Below are 13,335 nucleotides of genomic sequence, written 5' to 3' on the forward strand. Positions count from 1 at the left end.
TTCAAGTTACACCTTGAGAAAGGCCCATACAATGTTATTTAAGATGCTTAATGTTATTAAGACCTGTGTTTGTGTGTGTGTGTGTGTGTGTGTGTGTGTGTGTGTGTGTGTGTGTGCTGGTTCTGGGGCTTGAGCTTAGCAACTGGGCACTTTCCTTAAACTTTATGTGAAGGCTAGCATTCTACCACTTGAGCCATATCTCCATGTCCAGCTTTGAGTGGTTTCTGGGAGATAAAGGTTTCATGAACTTTGCTGGCTGGCTGACTTTGAACCATGATCCGAGCTCAGTCTACAGAGTAGCTAGGATTACAGGTGTGCTCCATGGATTTCCAGCAACATAATTGTGTGTGTGTGTGTGTATGTGTGTGTGTGTGTGTCTGTGTGTCTGTGTGTCTGTGTGTGTGTGTGTGTGTGTGTGTGTGTACATAACCAGTGGTGAGGAACAGGTATTGATCAATACAGTTTGGGGTGATAGTATTAAGTGAAAATGGTCAATAAAATTACAATAGTGGTACATGCACATCCTAGTGTTTGCAAGGTTGAGACATGAGGATCATCTACTTGAGATCAGCCTTGTCTATGTAGGGAACCCCTCATTTAGGAAACAAGTGACCCCCATCCCACCCCACAAACACTCATTGCTACAAACACCAATTTTTCATCTCATTCCAAAAAAAAACTTCATCAGACCCAGGTTTCAGATTTCCTGGGAAATGGAAATTCCCCTGAAAAGTTGAAAGAGTACAGGAAGGAAGAGTGCACACAGCATGAAGAAGTCCTAGGTCTCCAGGACCTACATCCCCTCCTTCCTTAGCATTGTTCTGTCTCCTCTCAAGTCCCCTGTTCTTCTCATGTCCTCTTTCTCTGTCCAGGATGTATGGGGAGGCCTAGTCATGAAGCAGACACTCCACAGTTGTTAGAGCCCTTGGCAGATCTAGATAGTGGTTCAGTTTTTGAATGGTCATCTTCCAGGCAACTTCCCTTTCAGGAACCAGGAGGAAGTGTTGGAACGGCCAAGAGGCCATCATGCCACCTAGCATTTGGGAAGGAGAGCAGTCATCTTAGGTATATGTATGTGGCTCTTTGTCTCTTTCATCTGCTAATACCTCATTTCTTTACTCACTCATTCTGTCATTTATTTCACAAATGTATAATAAGTAAATAGTATTCATAAGAACACTGAGTTCCTTGTCCTCTATCCACTTAGGGTTAGGATCTATAAACCCAAAAAGACATTCCATTCAGAATTATTCTTCCTTCTTCCAGAACCTAACCCAAAAGAGTTGTCTTCTAAGGGATACTGATAAGATTTCATTTATATACTTGATTCTAGTATGTGCATGATTACTGTAACCATATGCCAAGCTTTCTCCTTAACACTTTATAAAAGTAACCTGCTATGAGCTAAGCACTGCTGTTACCTACTAAATCTGTCTGCAGTGAGCTAAGTATTTCTAGTATCTCTGCACTGAAAATAGGAAAAGCCAAACCAGGGTAGCACCTTTGGCTCACACTTGAGTTCCTCACTACTCAGGAAGGTGAGATTTTGAGGATCATCCTTCAAAATCATAGTGTCTGAGAGACTTCACTTTCAGAATAACCAGCAAAAGATGAGCTGGAAGCATAGTTCAAAGTGGTAGAGCACCCACATGTGAAGCCCTGAGATTAAATTGAAGTATAACAGACAAGAAAAGAGAAACCTAAGGTAGAGGGGTAAGGTACGGCACAGTTGAGAAGGCAGCATTCCTAGAAGCACTCCTCCTCCAGGGCCTGTTTTATAGTGAGTGTGCAAGCCTACATGTGAGGTATGGGGTAGAGGTGCTGCATTTCTTATGTGTTGTATTACTCACTGAGATTGCCTTTTCAATTTGGATTGACCATATTGTTCTTAGCATCAGGACTCAATTGTCATTAGGCTTATTCTGTTAGTACTGAATTTTATACATATCCATTATTGAAACAAAAATAAGTCTGGCAAAGTGGCTTTCCTCTACAATCCCAGCTACTCAGGAGGTAAGGTAGGGGATAAGGTACAGCCTAGTTCTAGGCAAATGAGGAGAAGCTTACTCTGTAGAATACCCTTAGTACATGTACCCTAATGTTACTTGTGTTATTGTTCACAAAACCCAAGGCATGGAATGAGTGTAAGTGTCTGTTAATGTATTTATATATATATGGATTAAACTATATACACACACACACACAAATCCATATATATGGATATGTATAAGCTATGTATAACCACCAAAAATACACATGTACATTTATATTTGCTTTATGTCATATGTAATGATACAAAACATATAACATGTATTATATTAATTACATATATGTATAATATCTATGCACACAAAGAAAGAAATATTTTTTATTGATAAACCCAAAGACATCTTACCATTGACAATAGTGTGGCTGAACCTGGAAGACTTTTTTTAAGTTTTTTTTCTTTTATTTTATCATATTTTATTGTTGGGATAATGTATAGAAGCATTATAGTTACATTTGTCAGGTAGTGGGAGGATTACTTCTCACACACACATTGATACCCCTTCCCCCTTCCTTCCTTCCACCCCTCCCAATCATCTTGTTTGCCCCTTCCCCTCCTTATTTCAAATAAACAAAATACACACACACACACGCACACACACATATATATATAATATACCAGGTAATAAAGTCAGAAACAGTAACCACATGAGATTAACCAAAAGGAGAAAGAAAGATAAAAGAAATAACTTCACATAGTTTATTAAAGACAATACTCACAAAGATAAACCTCTTGTTTCTATATCCTAGAGGTCATTTCATTTAATGTCATCATGTATGACCATATATACATAGCTTTTGAGCTTTTGTAATCGTCTGCTAAGAGAGTTCTAGATGTGTAATTATTACAAATTAGGGAAACCATGGAGCCTATGTTCCTTTGAGTCTGGCTTACTTCACTTAATATGTTTTTTTTTCAAGTCTTTCCATTTCTTTACAAATGGGGCAATGCCATTCTTTCTGATGGCAGCATAGAATTCCATTGTGTATAAATACCACATCATCTTGATCCATTCATCTACTGAGGAACATCTGGGTTGGTTCCATATCGTAGCTATGGTAAATAACGCTGTGATAAACATCGTTGTGCTAGTGGCTTTAGTATGCCCTTGTTTCTGGACATTTGGATAAATTCCAAGTAGTAGGATTTCTGGGCAGTAGGGGAACTCTATGTTTAGTCTTTCATTTTTTTTCAAAATAATTCTTTTTTTAATATTTTTTATTGTAATTAATAAAAGGGCTACATGATATTTGCCATATAGAAGGTACATTAATTCACATACATTGATACCCTTTCACATGTCTTGGTACTCTTTACCCACCCTCCCACCCCCACCCCCATCTTGGTTTTCCCCCCTTCCCTATCAAATTTCAATTAACCAAATACAAATAAATTCAATATATCAGCTAACAAAGTGAGGTACTGTAACAATATGAGATACCCAAGGGACAGCAAAGGAGATGAGAGATAACATAGTACATTAAGGACAACAATTATTCGTTATATGGCTTTTGTTTCAATATCCTGGAGGTCCTTTCAATTAGCTTCATACTATATGGCCTTATGTATCAAGGTTTTGCTCTATTGCAGATCTCTGCTAGTAGAGCCCAAGGTTTCTACTGATTATGACAAATGAGGGAAACCATTGAGCCTATCTTCCTTTGAGTCTGGCTTACTTCACTTAATATAATTTTTTCTAAGTCTTTCCATTTCCTAACAAATGGGGCGATGTCATTCTTTCTGACAGCAGCATAGAATTCCATTGTGTACAAATACCACAACTTGTTGATCCACTCATCAACTGAGGGACATCTAGGTTGGTTCCATATCTTTGCTATGGTAAAACAATCTATTTTCTCAAAACAAATTGCAAGTTTAGAAAGAGATGAAGTAAACATACAAACAGTATCAGGACACAGAATAGTTGTTGGGCCTTAAAAAAGTAATAAGGGCCTAGAGTTTGGGCTAGAGATAGCATGCTAACTTAGCGTACATGAAAACCCTGGTTGGACTCCTCCATACCACATACACAGAAAAGGCAGGAAATGATGCTCTGGCTCCAGTGGTAGAGTGCTAGTCTTGAGGAAAGGCCAAGGACACTGACCTGGCCCTGAATTCAAACCCAGGACTGGCAAGAAAACAGACCATAAAAAAATATATGAGGATATAATATAATCAGTAGTTTCCAAGAATTTTCTTAGACTTAATATTTTTGAGTGGAAAAAGACCATAAACACCCTATTCAAGTTTTAGTTCCATTTCTTGACGTAAAGGTCATATATATATATATATATATATATATATATATATATATTCATGTATTGCTAGTCCTGGCTTGGACTCAGAGCCTAGGCGCTGTTGTTGGATTTCCCACTTGAGCCACAACACCACTTCTGGCATTTTCTATGTATGTGCTACTGAGAAATCAAAGCTGGCTCTTGAAGCATGCTAGTCAAGCTCTCTTCCACTAGGTCAAACTGCTGGCCCCTTTATAAAGGTGTGTTTCTTGCCAGTCCTGACTTGATCTCAAGGCCTGAACTGCCTTTTGGCGTTCTCAAGACTAGAGCTCTACCACTTGAACCACAGCACCTCTTCTGGCTTTTTCTATATATCTGGTAACCAAGGAATTGAACCCTGCCAGGTCTTCCTAGGCAAGCACTTTACCAGTAGACCAAACTCCCAGCCCCAGTACAGGTTTTATTATAGTAAGATCTAGCTCACTGAAAACTTTCTTTTCTGAGAATATGAAGTGTTCTTTGTGCATTTCTGGTTGTTCTTTGTGCTGGTCATGTGGCTTGAACTTGCGCCCAGGGACTGGGCTCTCTCCCTGAGCTTCTTTGCTCCAGGTTAGCACTTCATCACCTGAGCCACAACTCCACTTCTGGGTTTTGGTGGTTAATTGGTGATAGGAGTTTCTCAGACTATTCTTCAACAATTGCCTTTGAATTTTGATCCTCAGATCTCAGACTCCTGAGTATCAAGGATCACAGGAGTGAGCCACAGAGTGTGGTCCAGCCATTCACGCATTTCTTAAGTATTACTTGTAAAAGTCTAGGATGTACCTCAACAATAGAGCACTTACTGTCACACTGCAAGTTCTTGAATTGATCTCCAGTGCATGAAAATATGCTTATGACGTTAGAAGAATAGTTTTGAACAGAAATTGACAGCATTCCCTGTCACATTTCTTCTTTGATTGTGTGAGGAGCACTCCCCGTAAAATTATCTATGTGTTGCCTAAAACCAGAGTAATACTTTATCAGACACGGCCCATCCATAGCCTTTAGCTCTAGATACACGCTTACAGGCCCTGAGATAAAGAAAAGGAAGAGTGTTAGGGAAATGTGAAGAAATAAGATGACTATCTTTCTTACTCAAGGTGTAAAAGAATGGAGGTAGATGGTATATATTGCAGAATTCAGGAAAACAGAAATCACTTTTTTAGGAAAAAGCAGTACCAGTATTTCCATGCTTTTCCCCTCCACACATGTGAGCTACAAACCTGGGAGAAACCAGCAAACCCCACCCCTCACTTCCAGCCTCACAAGAATCCTAAGTAGATGGTCAGGTGGGGAAAGGGTGGGGACCTTGTCATATATTCATGCCCTACTACTCCAGGGATTGATTCAGCAAGAGATTGCAACCCAGTAAGGATACCTTCATAATGGATATGTTTAATTATAATATGATTTGACAAATGTAAACAAATAAATGAAAACGTGCATTGAAACACCCAATTCAGCATGAACTCCAGTTTACATCTAGAGAGAGTCCTTATGCCAGGGAAGTGTCCTATTTCTCTTTGCTGCTTGCACTGTTGCCTCATTGGAGCAGCGCTGTAGTGACATCCCCACTCCACTGCAGTCACACCTCTGCAGTGCTGCTGGAGGTAACAGAGCTGTCTCTCCCTCACCTGCCCTAGAAACAAGCACACTTCCTGGGCAAAGCCCTAGGCTCAAGTCTGCTCTTCTGCTCAATTTACACTTGGAGAAAAGACATAAAATATTATATAAAATTCATACAGATCACTTTTGTTTCTGGTCCTGGGTTTTGAACTCAGTGCCTTCCCAACCACTTCATCCATATTTCCCAATCTGCTGTTTTGCTGTTTAATTCGAGATAGTCTCTCAGACTTTGCTACCCGGTCTGGTTTTGAAGCTTGACCTTCTCTGTCTCAGCTCCATGGATAGCTAGAATCCCAAGTTGGAGTCTCCAGTATCTCGTTAATTTTTAATAGTCGGCATGTATGCTGTCACAGGTGTTTCATATTTGTTTTATCTGCATGTCTGTTTTACAGCTGAACTCCTGCTGTTGCTTGGTAGTAAGGAAAGTGCAAGGTAGTGGGCTTACAAGGAAGTGGGACAGCTCATGTGGAGACGGATGATTTGGTGGCCACTCTGCCAAATAGAGACCCGGACAATCTTCCTTTGCTAGCTTCTGCTCACTTGAAACTACTTGTGGCTGAAAGGTGAAGTGGCTGTAAAGCACTTGCTCACAAGCGATGATTCCTAAGTCCACACATGATTTTACCCCCAAATGTCCTCTGAACTGAAATTTATCCGTTGTTCCTGCTGTTGTGACCGCCACCACTGCCAGGTAACAGACTTCTCATAACTAGGAAACACCAGGTTGTTGGCAAAGCCATTCAGTATCTATCCACCTGAGAAGACACTGGTCTCTATTCTGTTCTTCCTTTAGTTTCTGAATGCAGTCGTGGAATTTATCTGCCAAGGCCACCTGTGGAACATTTATTTCATATCTTTTTCTTTGGTGGAGGGTGGGCAGTTTTGAGACTTGAACTCAAGGCTTGGGCACTATCTGTGAGTTCTTTTGCTCAAGGCTAGCACTCTACCACTTGGACCACAGCACGACTTCCAGACATTTCTGAGTTATTGAAGATGAGAGTCTCATGGACTTTTCTTCTTGGGCTGACTTTCTGAACTGTGATCCTCACTTCTCTCAGTCTCCTGAGTAGCTAGGATTACAGGCATGAGCCCCCAGCACCTGGCTAGGGATATATTATATGTAATCATTACCGAGATTTCAAGGAGAGATTAAATATCCATCCACGTTTCTTCATATTGAAGTCTGAATGCCTTTCTAAAACTTTGGTTGTAAAGGTGATATACAGATAGTTTATAGTTCACTCTGTTGAGAGCATGGCTAGTGTGCAGTAGTAAACAAGACGGGACAATTTACACAAAGAATCACCAAGACCACTGAGGCCTTAAGATATGGAAATGAGCCCCCCATATGTGATGGTTCAAAGTGGACACTTCTGGGCTGGGTTTTGCGAATGAACTAGGTACTTGGCAGGTCATGCCTAGAAGATGAACACAGAAAACAAAATAGAGCAACCTAAAACCCATTTGCTAGTCTTCTATAGCAGGGAGGGTCACATACTACTCTCTGTCCAACAAAGCAAGCCATATGGATCCTGCTGAGCCGCCAAAAGCCATTACTCAGTCAACCAGACCCAGGGACTCACAGACCCATGTGTGACTTGACCTCAGACCCAGGGACCTAACAAGTGACCAGTCTTGAGGCAGAGAGGTAGGATGAGTTGGAAGAGAATTGTATTAGGTGTGTAAGTGCTACATCTAATAGATGGTAATGGGATTGCACTGTTTGTGCAAATAAATAACTTTAGGCACCCCAATTACAATACTTGCTATGCTGAGTGAGTTAGGTGGGTAACGTCTGTCATCTAGTGGATGGTAATGAAATACCAGTGCTTGTGAAATTCAATATCTCAATTTTCCATGAGTATTGTGCTTGCTACAAGCCCCTCCCTTATTTTTGCCCAGATTTTTCCCTTCCTTCCCCCTTTCTCCCTCCAGTTGATTAGTTCATTTCCTGCATAGTGTCTAGTGAGCATTGCTGCTGAGTTAGTTTACCCTTTTTTCCCATGGTTTCTGTGTTGCTCCTTCCTCTCCTCAAATCACATAAACTTACATCCAAGATAAAGGGTACCAGGTGTGCCCTAAGTTCATGTCTATAATCCTAGCTACTCTGGAGGCTAAAATATGAATATTCCAGTTCAAAATCAACCCAGGCATGAAAGTCCATGAAACTCTTATCCCCAAATAAACCAAAAAACCAGAAGTGGTGCTGTGGCTCAAGGGATAGAGTGATATCCTTTATGTGAAGAGCTCAGTGACAGCGTCCAGACCTAGAGTTCAAGCCCTACAACTGACAAAATAAATACATAAAAAAGATCAAGGGAACATAAATAAAAAACTGTTGACAAATAGGGAAAAATAGGGTGGGGAAACCTGCTAACAGTACAATAAAATTTATAAAACACTTTCTTGTTTCATTTCTTGAAGTTCATATAGCTTTTGAGCCCTTGTGATGAAATCTGAATAATTGAGTTACGTTTTTGTGGATCCAGCGGCCTGAAATCAGGGCCTGGCTGCTAACCCTGAACATTTCTGGTCAAGATTAACCCTCTGTCACTTTAACTACAGCTCCAGTCTCTGTTTTGGTGGTTAATTGGAGATTGGGCCTCATAGAAATCCTGCTTCACCTGGCTTCCAAACAGGATCCTCAGATCTCAGCCTCCTGAGTAGTTGAAATGACAAGCATATGTCACCAACTCCAGGTGTCACTTTCATTCTTAAGCAGAAGCCTAGTGTATTTTACATATCGTGTTTGTACATCAGAGTGGCTTTAAATTGGATTCTCTTCCCTATAGATAAGGAACATCTATTCTTAGTTTTTTGACTTGAAGTCAATCATTTGAAAACCATTACCTGATCCTGCGCACTCCAGTAAACCTGAATTGCTCCAAATCTTTAGATTTTTTAAATATAAAATGCCTAAGGTTTTATTAGAAAAATGATTGTCATGCAAGAAAACATAAATCTCTCAGAGCCTGTAAGAGCTTTAGGACTTCCTGGGTACCTGTGCAGAACTTTAGGGAAAGAATTCTAGTAGTGTCATCCCACATAAGATTCATCCTCTGCAACTTGGGTTGAACTCTGCTGCATCCCACAAGACCTCCACATGAGTTCTTCTCACACTCAGCACGTTCTTCAGCTGATTGTGTTCAAGGTGATGAAAACATTCACAGAAACATTTCATTCCCTTCATAGAGCCATGGGTGTGTGGAGGGGGCCACAGCCTAGAGTTCCAGGAGCAATCAGAGGTCAGAGGCAACAAGGGGCAGCAGGAGAAGGGCAGGACATGTGAGTGGAATGGAGGACACAGGCAGGAGTGGCATGAGAGAAGTGTCCTCTGAAAACAGGCTGCCTTGGGGAGAGGAGGGAGTGTGTCAGGGCAGTGACACCCAATATTCTGGGCTACTCAGGATTAAGTAGTTGCTAGAAGATTGAGGAAGGACTTGAAAGGTGCTGGAAAAAGTAGACATTATCTGAAACATGAAAACTTCTGTTGGTGTGATCAATGATATTGTGAGAAATGGCCATTCCTGGCAATGGGTAATAGAACAAAATCTGTCATAGTGAAGGTGATAACTGGCCAACTGTGCTTGAAAACCATCAAGGCCAGAAGCCAACCGATCATTATCGCTTCCTCTTCCAAGAATGTTGGAGAGGAGCTTACAAACAGAAATGAAACTGCCAGAAGTGTGTGTGTGTGTGTGTGTGTGTGTGTGTACATGTGTGTGTCTTGCTCTGTGGAAATCTGAAATACTTCCTGAGAAGTTGGACATGTGCTCTAAATGCTGTATCATCCCCAAACAATGCAGAAATGAGCACCAATGGGATGGATTTAGGAGGTGGGAGTTTGGGGAGGTGATCAGGTAATAAAACCTCAATAATGGGATTTGCACCCTGGTAGAAGAGCTCCAGGGAGCTGCCTCCCCCCTCCCCCATGGAGAGCAAACTGAGGACATGCCATCTGAGAGACAGGGCTTTGTGCATGCTAGCCAAGTAGTCTACCTCTAGGCCATACTAATGGCCCATGTGCTGCCCATTTTCCTATTATCCTGCCACGAGTCCAGAGGATTGGACCAGGCTCGGCTAACAGTAGTCATTCTTGAATTTTTTTTTCCTACTACAGGTAGGGAGGACCATGAACATTAAGATACTATTCCAACTGCCTCTGCATTCAAGGTGCATTCATGAGTAAACCATACAGCCACAATGATAAGTAAAAGAATTAAAATACCTAACGTATCTGTTAGTGTATGTTCACTGATTTTAAATAGTTCCAATAAAAGTTGTGGGGTGTTTTTTTTAATAAAAGATGACAAACCAGGACTGAGAATATGGCTTAGTGGTAGAGTGCTTGCTGAGCCTGCAGGAAGCCCTGAGTTTGATTCCTCAATACTACATAAACAGAAAAAGCCAGAGGTGGTACAGTGGATCAAGTGATAGTTGGGCTAGTGGTAGAGCTCCAGCCTTGAGCACACAGAGGCTCAGGAACAGAGCCCAGGCTCCAGTTCAGGCCCACACATGGAAAAAATAACAAAGGGGTGAGATACTTATGATAAAGTCACACTAGTGGTACATGAGGGAAAGGAAAGAGGTGCATTCTCAGAACATGAGCTTTTCCTTTGCTTCCAGTACTTGCTTTCCTTGACCTGTGTGGCAGAAAGTAACTTGAGTGTTTATTCTGTTTCTCTTCATTTTTTACTGCATTTTGCTTTGTATGTTAGCTTACAGAAAACAAAAGCTACCATCACAGTCATAATTAACTGCATTAGTCTACTTCTTTCTGCTCATCATGGGCAACTGGTGTTGATATGTATGTTGCTATGAACAAAGCTCCTAGATTTATTCTGGTGTGGAAAAAGTATCTGGATACATTGCAATATCCTAGATTGTTTAGAATCTCAGATTCTGGGTGAAAGGAGACCTTCCAACTTTCTTCCTGGTGTCATTTGGAAATATATCAAAAGTCCTTATCATTCAAAATGTTCTTTCCATGGCTTGCTAAGATCAACGCCATTTTTTGTGATGGTGCACAACTCTGATCCTAGCCATGTGGGAGGCTGTAGGAGGACAGCTGCAGAGAGGAGGGTAGAACAAAGGGAGAAAATGATAGCCCCAACCCTAAAAATAGCAAGCTAGTGAGGACTGAGAGTGTGACCTAAGAAGTAGAATGCCTGTCTATCAAGTGATGAAGCCCAGAATCCAAATCCCAGGACTGCAATACACACACACACACACACACACACACACACACACACACACACACAAACGTACATGAGATTAATGCCACCCTCACATCACAAGAGGTCATAAGTTCCTTCTTTAGGTACAAATAGCCAAGGATCCCAAGTAACTAATAAAGCCAAGTATAACCACAGAACAAAATACACCTTTAATGATTCATCTCTTTCCACCTTGAAACCTCAGGGATTTGTATGCACATGCAGCACCCAGGGCCCTTTAACATGTGTCCACCCCAATCACAATTGTAGTTGAGGGGAGGAGCTGATCAATGCTTTATACTGCTGCATTCACTTTCAGATTCTGGAAAGATACTTCCCTTAGGAAGCTCACTTTGGGCAGTGGATAAAGCACAGTACTAGATGATTTGTGAGGCACTATACTATCCCCAGCAAGATAACTTTTCTTTAACGTTTGGCTGTTTGCCTTTTAGTAATTTTTATTGAAAAGGTGATGTACAGAGGAGTTACAGCTACATAGATCAAGGAATGAATATATTTCTTTTTTGAACAGTGTCACTGCTTCTTGGTTTTCTCCCAATATTTTCCCTCATGATCCCCATCTACGACCAGTTGTTCATTTTCAATAAAGCAAGCTTTGTGCTAGATTTGAACAGAAAAAGGTTCAAGGACATCACCCAAGTACTAAGTCAAGCCCAAGGTTGGGAAAAAATTATTACACACAGGCCCGGGAGGAGTTCAGGGGGTTCCGCATTAGCATGGCCACTTGGGATGGGTGGAGGCTTTTGGCGTGCCCTTCATTGAAGCAGCAGGGGCCAGGCTGGGCGAGGGAAGTGGGAAGCAATGGCGGCCCTGGAAATTGCTGGTCCATTCCCGAGGGAATAACAAGGAGCTTAGTCATCACGATGAGATGGAGGTGGACTATGCAGAGGGGAGCAGTTCGGAAGACGAGGACACAGCTCGTCGGTCTCCAAGGATGGAAACACCTCAGAAATGCATGGTGAAGACTGTGAAAGAAGAATGGAATGCTTAGATGAAATATTCAATCTTGAGAAACAGTTTACAGATCTGAATGATCAACTTCATAAAGAACGAGTAAGTCAGGTGGATGCAAAACTACAAGAAGTCAGAGCTGGAAAAGCACCAGAATATTTGGAACCAATGGCATCTTTACAAGAAAATATGCAAATTCATACAAAGGTAGCAGGAATCTACAGAGAGCTCTGCTTGGAATCTGTAAAGAACAAGTATGAATGTGAAATTCAAGCTTCTCGCCAGCATTGTGAGGGTGAAAAGCTTTTGCTGTATGATACAGTTCAAAGTGAGCTGGAGGAGAAAATCAGAAGACTTGAGGATGACAGGCACAGCATTGACATCACCTCAGAGCTGTGGAATGATGAACCTCAGTCACGAAAAAAGAGGAAGGACCGCTGCAGTTCTGATAAGAAGAAGCCAGTTGTTGTTTCAGGTCCATATATACTTTACATGCTGCAAGGTCTTGATATTCTTGAAGACTGGACGACAATGAGAAAGGCAATGGCTACACTGGGTCCACATGGAGTGAAAACAGAATTGCCTGTGAAGCTGGAAAAGCATCTGCACAGTGCCAGGTCCAAAGAGGGGAGACTCTTATTATGACGGCGAGTGGTGTATATGTGGACAAACAATCTGCACTGATAAGAAAGATGAATGTCCTACAAATGCTGTAATTACAATTAACCATGATGAAGTTTGGTTTAAGAGGCCTGATGGAAGCAAATCTAAGCTTTATGTTTCACAGCTACAGAAAGGAAAATATTCAATTAAACATTCGTAATTGTGATTTAAGTGTTATCTAAATCTACCTTATTAGTGTTACCAAGTGTGATGTGCCATGGGTGTTAAAAATGTATTCAGTAACTTAATATTCTATCCAATTATTAGAGAATATGTAGTTCTAGGTAGTACTCTTAGGTAGACCTCATATTTACATAAGTAAAAACACAGCTATAAAAATTTAATCATGATTGTTACATTTATCTGGCTTTTAAGTCCAGTGACCAAGAGGTATATATGTAGGCATTTCTTACCGATTTTTTTCTTTTTAAAGAAACTATATGAATTGTCTCATTTGTATGGAACCATGGGCCAGTTGATCTGTATTTTTTAAAAGCATTGCACATCTTTGTAAATAAGATAGATAAATGTT

General features: G+C 41.0%; 1 pseudogene; it reads left to right on the plus strand.

The window, feature by feature from the left end:
• Positions 1-6,583: 6,583 nt before the first annotated feature.
• LOC150066338 (breast cancer metastasis-suppressor 1-like protein pseudogene) lies at positions 6,584-13,123 on the plus strand (annotated as a pseudogene).
• The last annotated feature ends 212 nt before the right edge of the window (positions 13,124-13,335 follow it).

Source organism: Megascapheus bottae, chromosome 2, assembly GCF_031878675.1.
Source record: "Megascapheus bottae isolate mThoBot1 chromosome 2, mThoBot2.hap1, whole genome shotgun sequence".
NCBI lineage: Eukaryota > Metazoa > Chordata > Mammalia > Rodentia > Geomyidae > Megascapheus > Megascapheus bottae.